Below are 13,361 nucleotides of genomic sequence, written 5' to 3' on the forward strand. Positions count from 1 at the left end.
CAGTTGTAGCACCTACTCTGGATGTCTCTATTGTTTTTAGGTGGGAACCGAGATCTGCTTACACCCTACACATTGGTAGGACTAGGACTAAGTCCTAGATGGACCTCTGATGCTCATATCACAAAATGGTTGCGTCTTGCTAACATTACTGGGATTTGGTGGCCACCATTTTGTGTATGAGAATACAAAGTTCTTTTTCCTAGCCCCAAGGCCACCTGAACACTGCCACTCACCAACACTAGTGACTTGTCATTTGCTTTCGTAAGGGGAAGACTCACACTCACCCAGCTAAGACTTGTATTTCATGTGCACCAGATTAATTTAATTAAGGAGATATTTAAATGATTCTTCTTTTGAGTGCTGCTGTCCTTCACTCTTGCACACCCTGGGGAAATTCCATGAGATTATCACTTCCCCTTCTCCAGGTAGAATTTCGCACACTAAGGCTGACCTCAAACCTTCTGCCTCTACCACTTGTGTGCTGGGCTTATAGGCACATGCCACTATCCTTGTCTCCATAAGATGCTTTTAAAGCTTATCCTTTTGTGCCATAGCTTTTAACTGCACTTTTTCTTTCGTTGCCCCATTCTTGGGAAATTCCTTAGCACTGTTTTGTGATGCTTTGGGTTTTTGACCCATTCCACTTTCAAGCATACTTAATTATTTTAATACTCAAAGTTCTTATTTAACTACATTTATAGAAGGTCATCATATTCATTTTTTTAAAAAAATTTTATTGCTGGCTGTGAGGATTCTAAAATATCTTAAAATCATATCAGAGTTCTCATTTTGTCTCTGTGGTCCTCATTTGATAGCAAATGAATTAGTCTTTCAACTGGTTGCTTGATGTGGGCTTCATCTGGGGCCTACATTTCAGCCTGCTTTCATATTTTAGTGCACAGGTTCATGTGGCGATGTGCGCTTTACCCGCTTCTCTGTAGAGGGACCTGTCCTTGTGCCATGATTTTATAGACACAGCTCTCCAGCTTCCTATGAGGTCCTTTCCCTTACTTAAACAATTACCATAGATTTCACCTTGAGGCTCCAGCTCCTCGGTGTATTAGGGCAAGAACAGTTTAAGAAACTAATGGGCAGCTTCCCACAAGCCCACATTTGAAAATGTGTTCGCTGTCATCCTGCCTCCAATTTCCTTTCACAGCAAGGGATCTTCTCGGTCTATTTTTAAGCACAGAGTCAGCTTTAGTCACTACTCTCATATTGTGTGTGGCATACGAGTCCAACCCACGCTTGCCTGTTTCTCAACACAGGATCTGGCACAAGATCACCAACCCGCTCCCATAGATTCCTCTGTCTCTCTAGTCTGTGGGCACAACTACCTTGGTTTGGACCAAACATTAATTTTTAAATTATCTTATTATTTTTCTCTATCATTTTTCTGTACTTGAATTGGGAGTGAGGGTTGTTAGAGTATGACAAAGTGTGACTTTAAGAAAGGTTCTAATATTATTTCTTAGTGGGAGAAATATCAAATTCTTTTGTTGTTGCATTCCATTTGAAAAGTTGCATAATGTAGTCAGTTTTCTTTCAATCTGGACAATTTAGGGTGCACGCTATTTTTGAAATTTCAAAATATTTATTTTAATGGAAGATGATTGACAAGTGAATGTAAGAATAGCAAATATCCAATAATCATTGTGTTTTGTTTGCTCTGTATTTCAGTACTCTAGTTAATCCAGGAGTCTGCTCTGTTGGGAGAGTTTATGCCATTTGAATTCAGATGATAAAGATACATCTTGGAAATATGATTTGGAAAAATACGCAGTTTCCCATACATATTTTTCTATTATTTTCTTGCTTTTTTTTCTCTCTCAGTATTTATATTTTTATTTATTTGCTTATTTATTTTAAAAAGATTGAAGTTAACTCCTTTTAAATGACTGAATACATACATGCCTTTAGGAAAGTCTCTCTTTGAAGTATTTTCAATCAATTATCTCTTCACTGAAGTAGATTAAGGCCTGAAAATAAAGTAGCATATATACTTAAGTTTGATCATCCCATCCATATGCATAATGATTTTGATCAAATTTACCTCATTCGAGTCTTTTCCATCCCTTCACCATTTACCTTCTCAATGTTATGTGCTTTCTCTGAGTCTTCTTCATCCCTTCACCATTTACCTTCTCAATGTTATGTGCTTTCTCTAAGTCTTCTCCATCCCTTCACCATTTACCTTCTCAATGTTATGTGCTTTCTCTGAGTCTTCTCCATCCCTTCACCATTTACCTTCTCAATGTTATGTGCTTTCTCTGAGTCTTCTCCATCCCTTCACCATTTACCTTCTCAATGTTATGTGCTTTCTCTGAGTCTTCTCCATCCCTTCACCATTTACCTTCTCAATGTTATGTGCTTTCTTTCTCTGAGAAAGACCGCACTGAGTGTGCTTAGTGCTGCCTTTATGCGCAAGACTGTAGGACCATCTCCTGGAGTAATGGGTAAGCTTTTAGGGGCCTCATCTCTGAAGAGAGCTTGTTCTCCCTTCTCACCAGCCAGCAATGGCCAATATCTTCTCAGACAAGAGTGGAACCTCATGAGCCCCTCCTGACCCATGCTGGGACCCATGCTGGGACCCATGCTGGGACCCATGCTGGGACCCATGACCCTTTGGCTGGCTTGATCTCCTTCAGATCTTAGGCATGAAGTTCTATGCCTGTCATGTTCTACACACAATGTGCTATAGCAGGTGTCCAGTGCTTTTGGCGCGTACTTTCTTTCTGCCCCTTCTTTCTTGATAATCCCTGAGTCCTAGGGGAGAGGGTGTGATATAGGTGTCCCATTTAGAACTGACTGTTCTATAGTTGCTTATTCTCCGTATGTAGTCCGGTTGTAGATCTCAGTGTTAACTGGTACTAAACTGCAAATAGAAGTTATTCTGAGGACAGGTAAGCCACACATTGTGCTATGAATAACAAAATAACAAGAAAGAAAGAAAGAAAGAAAGAAGAAAGGATGAAAGAGAAAGAAAATAATAAAAATGGTAACATATTCCAGAGATAAAATAAAAAATGGGAAAAATCTTTACCAGCTATATATACCTGACCGAGGGTCAGTTACTAGAACAAACAGAACTAAAAACCTCACCACCAAGAAGGCAGATAACTCAATTAAAAATTGAGGGCCTGGACTAAACAGACAATTCTTCTAAAGAAAAAATAAAAATAAGCAAGGCATACTTTCTTTTAAAAGTTCAAAATCCTTAGCTACCATAGAACTATAGAAATTAAAACTTTGAGATTTCATTTCACTCCAGGAAGAATGGTTATGAAAAACAAGCAGGCAAGCAAGCAAACAAACAAACAAACAACATCTCCTCCAAGTCAAATGACAACAAATGCTGCAATGGATTTGTGTTGTGGGAAAGGAAAGGAAATACTTATTCCCTGTAGGCGGGAGTGCAAACTGGAGAAGCCAATATGGAAATACCAGTTAAGGTTCCCCAAAAGCTAGAAATTGATTCAAGAGAAAACGTAGACTAGCTCTTAGACAGAAGGGGTGAATCTGGATGGGAGGGAGGGCAGGGGAAGACCTGGAAGGAGTAAAGGGAGAGGAAGCAGTAATCAGAATATATTGGATGAAAGAAAATCCATTTTCAATACCCACCCCATCCCCAAACCTTGATGTCACATTTTGAATAAGAACACTTTTTACTTGGAAAAACATAACGGCCAGCTCTCCGGCTCCTGGGAATGCTCTCAGAGGGCGCTATCTCCTATCACAGAGATACCTGCTCTTCCATGTTGATTGCTGCTTTATTCACGATGCCCAGAAAATAGCCTGGATATCCATCAGAAAACGAACAGATAATGAAAATGTGGTACCCACACACAATGGGATATTTTTCAGCTCTAAAGCAAAACAGAATTATGAAATTCACAGGCAAATGAGTGGAGGTGGAACTAATCTTTCTCGCGGATGTAGGCCAGTCCTAGAAGGACAAGCACTGCATTCTCTCTGTCACATTTGTAACGCTGGGTATGTGTATTTAAATTGGAGTAGTCACAGAAGTTAAGAAACTAGTAAGGGCTGTGGCATAGGGTTGCGAAGGAGGGGGAATAGAGTACAGTCAGTGTGGAGGGGAAAGGGTGGGGGTGCTGATGGAATAGGAAGGGTTAAATAGACTTAGGACCATGAAGGCAGGGTTAAAGGACAACTAACCCATACTGATGTTTTACCTCTTGCCAGAGCCTTTCCTGCTTTCTTACTCAGGGGAAATGCTGGGTTGGCTCTGATGGTCCCGCAGCGTCAAGAGCTCCCCTTATCCTTCTCTAAGCTTAGCCACTCATACTTTCCTAAAGTGAAAATACGGAAGCTAGTGCTGTCTTTTGGCTTCTTTTGCTGTAGCCAGTATCTTCCCTGAGAAGAAGAGAAGGGAGAGATAGCCTAACACCTTCTAAGGGTTTAATACACGCTAAAGTCAGTAACAAATCAAACGTATTCATTTTTTTGTAAGCCTGTGAAAGGCTTTCTTTCTTATAGATTTGACTCATGTTACTGAAGATTTAGTGCTGTGATTTTGATAAAGACCTCTAATTGTTTTGAGCTCTCTCTAGGTCATCTATTAATTAATAAGAACACAACGACAAGTGACTGTGCTCCGAGCTTCTTTGGTGACTAGAAACGTTTTACACGACACTTTGGCACTTATTCCTTACCATCCTTACCATCGTCGATTTAGGAGTCATGCTGGCATACCTTGGCATCAGGAAGGTGAGTTCCCTTAATTCTCACTGTGTGTCTTAATCAACACACAGTGTTTTACTTTGATGTATGAAAACTGCTTAAAGCAGTGTATGTTGGAATGGAGTTAGGAATAAAAGCACATCCAGGGTTTGGGCTCCAGGAGAGATGTGTCCTGACTCTTGAAATCAGTAAGAAAGAACAACTGTGTAGTTGTTAAATAATTTTTTTTTACATTTATTTATTTATTTATTTATTTATTTATTTATTTATTTATTTATTTAGTGTGTGTGTGTGTGTGTGTGTGTGTGTGTGTGTGTGTGTGTGTGTGTGTCTGTGTTTGCCATGACATGCCTGTGGGCATCATAAGTCAGTTTACAGGAGACATTTTTTCTGCTCCTACCATGTGGGTATGGGGATTGGTGGTCCACCAGACCATCCCAGTCGTTTCCAGTTATGCAGTCTTTGTTCTCTTCTTTTTTCTTTTTATTGGATTTTTTTACTTACATTTCGAATGTTATCCCCTTTCCAGGTTCCCTGCCCCTGCCTCCTGAAAGCCCTCATGCCCTCTCCCCTCCCTGCTTTTATGAGGGTGTTCTCCCACCCACCCACCCACTCACTCACTCACTCACTCCCTCCCTCCCTCCTCCCTCTCTCCCTCTTCCCCTCTTTCCCTCTTCCCCACCCTGGCATTCCCCAACACTGGGGCATCCCTCACCAGCTATGCAGTCTTTTTTTTTTTTGGTTTTTTTTTTTTTTTTTGGTTTTTTGAGACAGGGTTTCTCTGTGTCTTCCTGGCTGTCCTGGACTCACTCTGTAGGCCTCGAACTCAGAAATCTGCCTGCCTCTGCCTCCCAAGTGCTGGGATTAAAGGCGTGCACCACCACTGCCCTACGCCAGCTATGCAGTCTTACACTGCAAGTGCACACATCTAGCTTTGAGACCTGAATTTTTAAGTTCCTTGCAATCTACTGTCACATCTGCATAAGCTGTAGTCAGTTTTTCAAAAACCAAACAAACTACCACCACTGCCACCACCACCAAACAGAACAAAACAACCAACCCTCAATCTTCCCCTTGCCCCCAAAACCCAAAACTATGATTCTGGCACTATTCTAATTTTTTTCTAACACAAAATTTTAGTCAGTGATAATGAAAACAGTTGTTTGTACTTAGGTTACATAAACTAGAGAATACAGGAAATTACCCAGACCATTTCGATGAAAAAAAATGTTGTTGTGAAAAATACAGTTTTCGTTTTCACATGTATGGGTCAAGTACACCAATTCACAGAATAATTACATAAATTTCCATTTTGCTTTATCCGTATAGGCAAAGCCAGTGTGAAAATGTTAACGAGGGAGAGGAGAATGAGTTTCAACTTTTCTAATGTAAATTACCACTTTTTCTCTATCCACTCAGTTTTAATATTCAACACCATGCCAATAATTTACCATAATAAAAATGCACTGTAAAACAGTTCACATGAGCATTGGCCTTTGCGGTGAAAAAGAAAATACAGACCTATTTTTCAGAACGGGCCAGCCAAACTTTGCATAGAAATTTTATGATTATGTGTTCTAAAATTGTGTATGTGAATTCAAGAACTGGCTGGCAATTATTTTTTGCATTATATATATTTATTGCATTTATACATATATATACATATATATTACTCAAAATATCACATACATACTTGTTTACTTCAAACTTTCTGTGAGTCCCCATGACTTAACCACAACTCAGTACTGATTTATGGATTTTTCTGCATTTTTTTTTCTGGATAAGTGAGTTCTGAATGAGACCTGAGACAGAATCTTCGGGGGAGTATCGATCTTGGAATGGGGCTCTGATAAAAGGTCTAGGTAGCAGTCACGCACAGGGATGTTTAGAGTGCTGTCTTGACCTTAGCTCTGGAACAACCTTCATTTGCTGTTTTTTGAGATCATTTTCTGACATATTCATAATGTACAGTGCTTTGTTAACTTTTGTAAAACAAAGTTACCTTCTGTTTAGATAGTTGTTTTACAATTTGAAAGAAATATACATTGTGGATAATTTTTTTCCATCTTAAGGGACAAGTTATATAATGTGAAAATTGGCTATTTAGTTGCATGGCCAACCACATGTACCCAGAGAGCCTAGCAATTAATCCAATTCCGTAAATACGGTTTTATAAACTGATGTCAGAATGTATCTCTTAAATATGGTGTTATTTTTCCTTTACATTGTGTAATGAAAAGGAAAAGACATTAGCCATTTATTTATTATTTATTTATTTATTTATTTACGGCACTAGGTGTTGAACTCAGGGCCTCATGAATATAAGTTGCTATACCACTGAGCTATGTTTCTAGAATCAGGAAGAGTGATTGTGCCTAAGTCATCTATTTTTCTGTTGATTACACTCCTTTGTAAGTAACCCTCACATGCTCCATGGATAATCGCTTAGGAAAGTGTCCAGTCACAGGCTAAGTCAAATACCTGCATGCAGCCTCAGAGCAGCTGGAGTCCCAGGATAGGTCAGTTTTCTGAAACCCTCCACTTCTCTGGCCACGCTGAGCCTGTTACTGAACACTGCACATGGTTTCTCTGCCCTCCCTGCCTCCACCTCACGATAGTTTTCTCTGTTATTTAGACACCCTGTTTTTCTCCAGATTTGCATGTCACTAGCAGACCTCTTGATTATTATGATTTAAAAGCGTGGAAAGTAGATCAGCAGATGCTCCTTCCTACTCACAGTGGATGAGAACAGGTCGGAACTGATCAAAATAAGACTTTAGACCTGGGTTACCCAGGGTGGCTGGGGATTTTAAAATCTAGTTTTCATCAATATGTCCTTGATAGGGCCATTACCCAGTGGAGCTTTTTCTTGTGGCCTCAATGAATAAAATACTCTCTCTCTCTCTCTCTCTCTCTCTCTCTCTCTCTCTCTCTCTCTCTCTCTCATTGTAGCTTTGGCACTTAGTAAATAATACACAGATTTGTAGTAAACAGTTTCAATACCTTCTATGAAATATGGTATGCAATTAAAAATTGAATGCCATATCAAACATACCCATTGCTGATTGAAAACCTCACTAGAGCATTTTTCGTGTTCCTGTTGGAACTTTCACAGTTAATATGATGTCAGCACTGTGGAACTGTGCTCATCCCTCAGGTGTTGCCACAGGGACAGTTTTATTGCACACTTTGCCTTCAGTTTTCTTTAATAACACTTAATAATAATGCGCCACATTCATGTAGCACCTTAATAATAATGCGCCACATTCACATAGTGCCTTTTATCCTTGATGCCAAAGCACATAAAAACATTAATTCCTAAAGCTATCTAGGAGAGCAGTAAGTATTTTTATACTCATTAAAATTTTTAATAAAAATATAAACTCATGCAATAGCTGGAACTAACCTATTAAATGGCTCGACTTACCAGGGAATAGGAACTTTACAGTTTTTGCTCCTGGATTTTGAAACTTGATGCTTATTAAAAATAGGAGAAAAAGATCCTTTCCTGTGTGCAAATTGAGATCTATACACATTATAATATATTAGAAAAATTGGAAAATACTTATAAATATAAAGAAAAAGCTAATGGTCCACAGTGCCCTAAGATAGATATAATCACTATCCATATTTGGTATGTCTTTTATAAGTCTTTACATGACATACACAAATATGTATTTTTGTATCACATTCCTAACTGTACGTATTTTGTCACATATTATATTCAAGGCAGTAAGTATCCAGTGTTTTAAATTGTGTTTGATTTTTCTCAGTTCCTACATGAAGGTGCAGGGTGAATGTTTAACAATTTAACTATTCAGATACATTTGGCTTCTTATGTTCGTCAAGGCTTAGAGGATTACAAATAATCTTATAATGACGTTTCCTATGCAAAACATCTTTACTTTCCCATCTGTTTCCCCCCTTAGGGAAAGTCTTTAGAAGTAGAATTACTGTGTCAAATGGCATTAAACCACTTAGAGTATGTGTCAAAAAATTAGATTCTGGAAAGGTTTTTACTTAGTAATTTGTCAAGTCTTTTATTTACAAACTTAAAGCTGGGTTTTAAATTCCCTGTGAAATTTGGTCTGAATGTAAAGGTTGATACACAGAACATATTATCATACTAGTGGGAGCATCTGCTTTTTGCTAACATGTGGCTTAGTGGTAGAGTACTCGTCTCCTGTGTCCAAGGTGAGAACTTCCTTCCCATCACCAGGAGAGAACAAGAGAGCAGTGAGTGTGTGTGTGTGGGAGAGAGAGAGAGAGAGAGAGAGAGAGAGAGAGAGAGAGAGAGAGAGAGAGAGAGAGAGAGGTTTAGAATCAATTATTCTTAGGTTTCAATTTTACCTGGGTAGCTTCAGGCAAAATTTTAATTGATGAGTTACAACCTTTCATCTGTAAGTTGGAGATTATAATGTCTATTTTATAGAAGTACTATAATCTTTAAATGAAATGATACATACAACACAATTACAATTTCTGGAGCTTTCTTGCCATCTCAACGTTTCATCCAGTCCCAGGGCTTTCACATGCATTTATATGCTGACAACGCACAGCTACACCTAGGCCTGACTCAGACCTGTTATTCAGAGTCCCTGACTTGCATATCCAGCTCCCTTCTTAGATTTCCATGTATGTATCTCACAAGCATTCCAAATATGAAGCGACTAAAATGTCATATGTGGTGTCTTTCCCGCTAGTGTCCTTATCTGCTTATATACAAATGCATTTTATAAAATTATATCATTAATAAATGTATATGTTATGGTTGTCTAGAAAAACAGAACCAAAAGATGAATGGAATAGAGATGTTACTCATATAATATGTATTCTCTCTTTCCTTTTCCCTTTCTGCTTCTCTTTCTTTCCCCACCCTCACACTGACAAGTCTGAAGTTTGTAGGTTAGTTTATCCAGCAAGAGTCACTGAGGACTGATGGTTCTTTCAATACCCAATCTTGAGTTAAAGGGCGGTTTGGATAACATGGCGTTCCATCTTCTCTAGGCTCTTAAATTCTTTCATTGAGTAAGTGAGGGCAGTCTGCCTTATTCAGAGTTAGTTAACTTATGCTATTCTTATCTAAAGATGTTCATACGATGGTGTTTGGACTGATATTGAACAAATATCTTGGCCTCTTTAACCAGTCATATGCTGTCCCTAACATATGCAAGATGACCCACCATGCTAAATTGATGTAAAAGGACTAATGGAGCAGGTCTACCCTGAGTCCCAGTGCTGTCTGCACTCATCTATTCCCCAACACTATGGGCCATTTTCAGGCCCTAGAGGTTGCCTAAGTCACTGCTGTGTAAAGCCTTTTCACAAATCATTCTCTTGCAGATCCTATCCTTCAGGTGCCCAGCCTCTGTATTATTTAGATATTCACATAAGTTTTTCACTTAGAGCAGTCATTCTGAATATTGTCTAGAGTAATCCTTTTCATCATGTCTTCCTTTTACCTACCACGAGTGGTCACAGTACAAGGTATGTGACTATGTATTTGTTTATCGAGAGTCTCTCAGACTAGTCTATAACTTATATGGCTTCTTGGGCTGTCATGGTATATTAACCGCCTAAATGAAACATTATTTTCATAAACAAGGTGTTTACTTAGTACTGAATATATGAAAGGATGATTATAGATCAACTCCAGTGCTATCTCTGTTTCATTACTAAAATTATACTAGGGCTTGTTATCTATTACAGTACTGAATAGTCGTTTGTAAAGAAGATATACTCATGACCTCATTCTCAGAACCTATAAAAGTGGTCTTATTTGTAAAAGGGATCATTGCAGATATATTTAAGATTTTCAGAATGAAATCAACCTGGATTATGTGATAATCCTTAAAAAAGATACTAGAAGACAGACAAAAATCACAGCCCTCTGAAACAATGCAACGATGGCCACTGTGCATGCCTACCATAGCTAGAAGCAAGACCAAGCAAGGGAAGGACGCCCCTTTAGGTACTGACATCCTGATTCTGAATCTCTACCATCCAGAAAAGTGAGAGAATGAATTTCCTTTAGTTTAAGATCTATAGATTATTACATTAACCCCGGAAAACTAATATGCAATGTAATATTGATCCTAAGGTCTTGAAAAGTTTCTAGCATTTTGGTGGTAAGTGTCCTATTCATCCTGACTGATGGAGTCAGAGCAATCCAGCGTATTATAATACAGAACATTGTCAAAAATTATTGTTATGTGTAGGCTGAGATAAAGATGTTCATAAGGTCTCTATCCTTTTATATAAGTGATGCTAATTTTGTGGGGGTTCTTCTCTGAAATAAACACATCAGTTACTACTAAGAGATGATAGGGAGTACAAAGGTAGAAGGCACCATGTCTGCCTTTCAGGTTGTCATTCTTCCCACCATGATGATACTGGGATGAATCTTTGAAAACCAGCCGCAATTCAATGTTGTCATTTATAAGAATTGCCTTGGTCATGATGTCCCTTCACAGCAATAAAACCCTATCTAAGACACAGTGATTGTATCCCTTCCTCTATTGGCTCCACCATCAGTGTGTCATTTCCAGATACCCTTTTGAAATTAGAAGTGTAGATTCTCTTCCAATAACCATGACTTAGCCAGTTCCAAGCATACTAGGAATTCACTGTATAGATCTTGGTGACTGTAGAGTTTTATTCAATCAATTAGCTTCATATACATGTATTCATGGAACATCTGGAAAAGGGAAGGAATTTTGAGAAATTGTACCTATCTTGTAATGTTGACTGCTGAAGAGGACTCTAACAGTGTGGTTGGCTATGTGGGTCAAGGTTTTGAAATTCCAATATGGCAGTGTGAGAGTCATTTAAAGGTTTCAACCTTTGACAGTCACTCAGTGTGATTTACAAATGCGTTAGGACAACAAGCTTGTTTTGTTAGTATGGATAATCTTGGGAAAAAAATTGACCCATGTTTAAATTCTCATTTACTAGCTATGTAAATTGATTAGGTTAACCCATTTACTTTGAATTTGAATTCCACTATAGTATACTGCTTTAAATTTTTAGTTTAAAACACTATAATTTATTTTTGAAATTATAACTTAATTATAACATTTCTCTTTTCCATTTTCTCCTTCTGAACCCTTTCATGTATGCCCTTCCTGCTGTCTTTCAAATTCATGCATTCTTTTTTTTACTCAGTATTATTGCATGCATATACATATACACATATTGATTTCTAAATGTAACCTGTTTAATGCATACAATATTATTTGTATGTATGGTTTCAGGCTTGACCATTTGGCACTGGAAAACTCATTGGTGTGTTCTTTCCTGGGGAGGACTAACTCTCCTGCTCTCAGCTTTCCTAGGTGAATGATGGTTCTTGTAGGGTTTAAGACTTCATAGTTTTTCCACTGTTGGCTCTGTTCAAGTATGTTTAGGTAATCATGTTGGTGAGAGTTTTGGGTCTAGTTTCTGACGTTACTAGGAGACACAATCTGACAGCAGACTCCATGATCCTCAGGTTCTTAAAATCTTTTCACACCCTCTCCTGCAATGTTCCGGGAGTGTTTTTTTTTTTTTAATTTTTTTTATTCGATGTATTCTTTATTTACATTTCAAATGATTTCCCATTTTCTGGGTCTCCACTCCCCGCAAGTCCCATAAGCCCTCTTCCCTCCCCCTGTTCCTCCATCAACTCCTTCCCACTTCCCTGTTCTGGTATTCCCCTATACTGTTGCATTGAGTCTTTCCAGAACCAGGGGCCACTCCTCTGTTCTTTTTGGATATCATTTAATATGTGGATTATTTCTTGGGTATTCCAAGTTTCTAGGTTATTATCCACTTATCAGTGAGTACATACCATGACTGATCTTTTGAGACTGGGTTACCTCACTTAGTATGATGTTCTCCAGCTCCATCCGTTTGTCTATGAATTTCATGAATTCATTGTTTCTAATGGCTGAATAGTACTCCATTGTGTAAATATATCACATTTTTTGTATCCATTCCTCTGTTGAGGGACACCTGGGTTGTTTCCAGCTTCTGGCTACTACAAATAGGGCAGCTATGAACATAGTGGAGCATGTGTCCTTATTACATGCTGGGGAATCCTCTGGATATATGCCCAGGAGTGGTATAGCAGGGTCCTCCGGAAGTGCCATGCCCAGTTTTCTGAGGAACTGCCAGACTGATTTTCAAAGTGGCTGCACCATCTTACAATCCCACCAGCAGTGGAGGATTGTTCCTCTTTCTCCACATCCTTGCCAGCACCTGTTGTCTCCTGAGTTTTTGACCTTAGCCATTCTGACAGGTGTGAAGTGAAATCTCAGGGTTGTTTTGATTTGCATTTCCCTAATGATTAATGATGTTGAACATTTCTTAAGGTGTTTCTCAGCCCTCCAAAGTTCTTCAAGTGAAAAATCTTTGTTTAGTTCGGTATGCCACTTTTTAATGGGGTTATTTGGTTCTCTAGGTTCTACCTTCTTGAGTTCTCTGTATATATTAGATATTAGCCCTCTGTCAGATTTAGGGTTGGTGAAGATCCTTTCCCAATCTATTGGTTGACTTTTTGTCCTTCTGACAGTGTCCTTTGCCTTACAGAAACTTTGTAGTTTTATGAGGTCCCATTTGTCAATTCTTGATCTTAGAGCATAAGTTATTGGTGTTCTATTCAGGAACTTTTCCCCTGTGCC

Source organism: Apodemus sylvaticus, chromosome 9 (genome assembly GCF_947179515.1).
Source record: "Apodemus sylvaticus chromosome 9, mApoSyl1.1, whole genome shotgun sequence".
Classification (NCBI taxonomy): Eukaryota; Metazoa; Chordata; class Mammalia; order Rodentia; family Muridae; genus Apodemus; species Apodemus sylvaticus.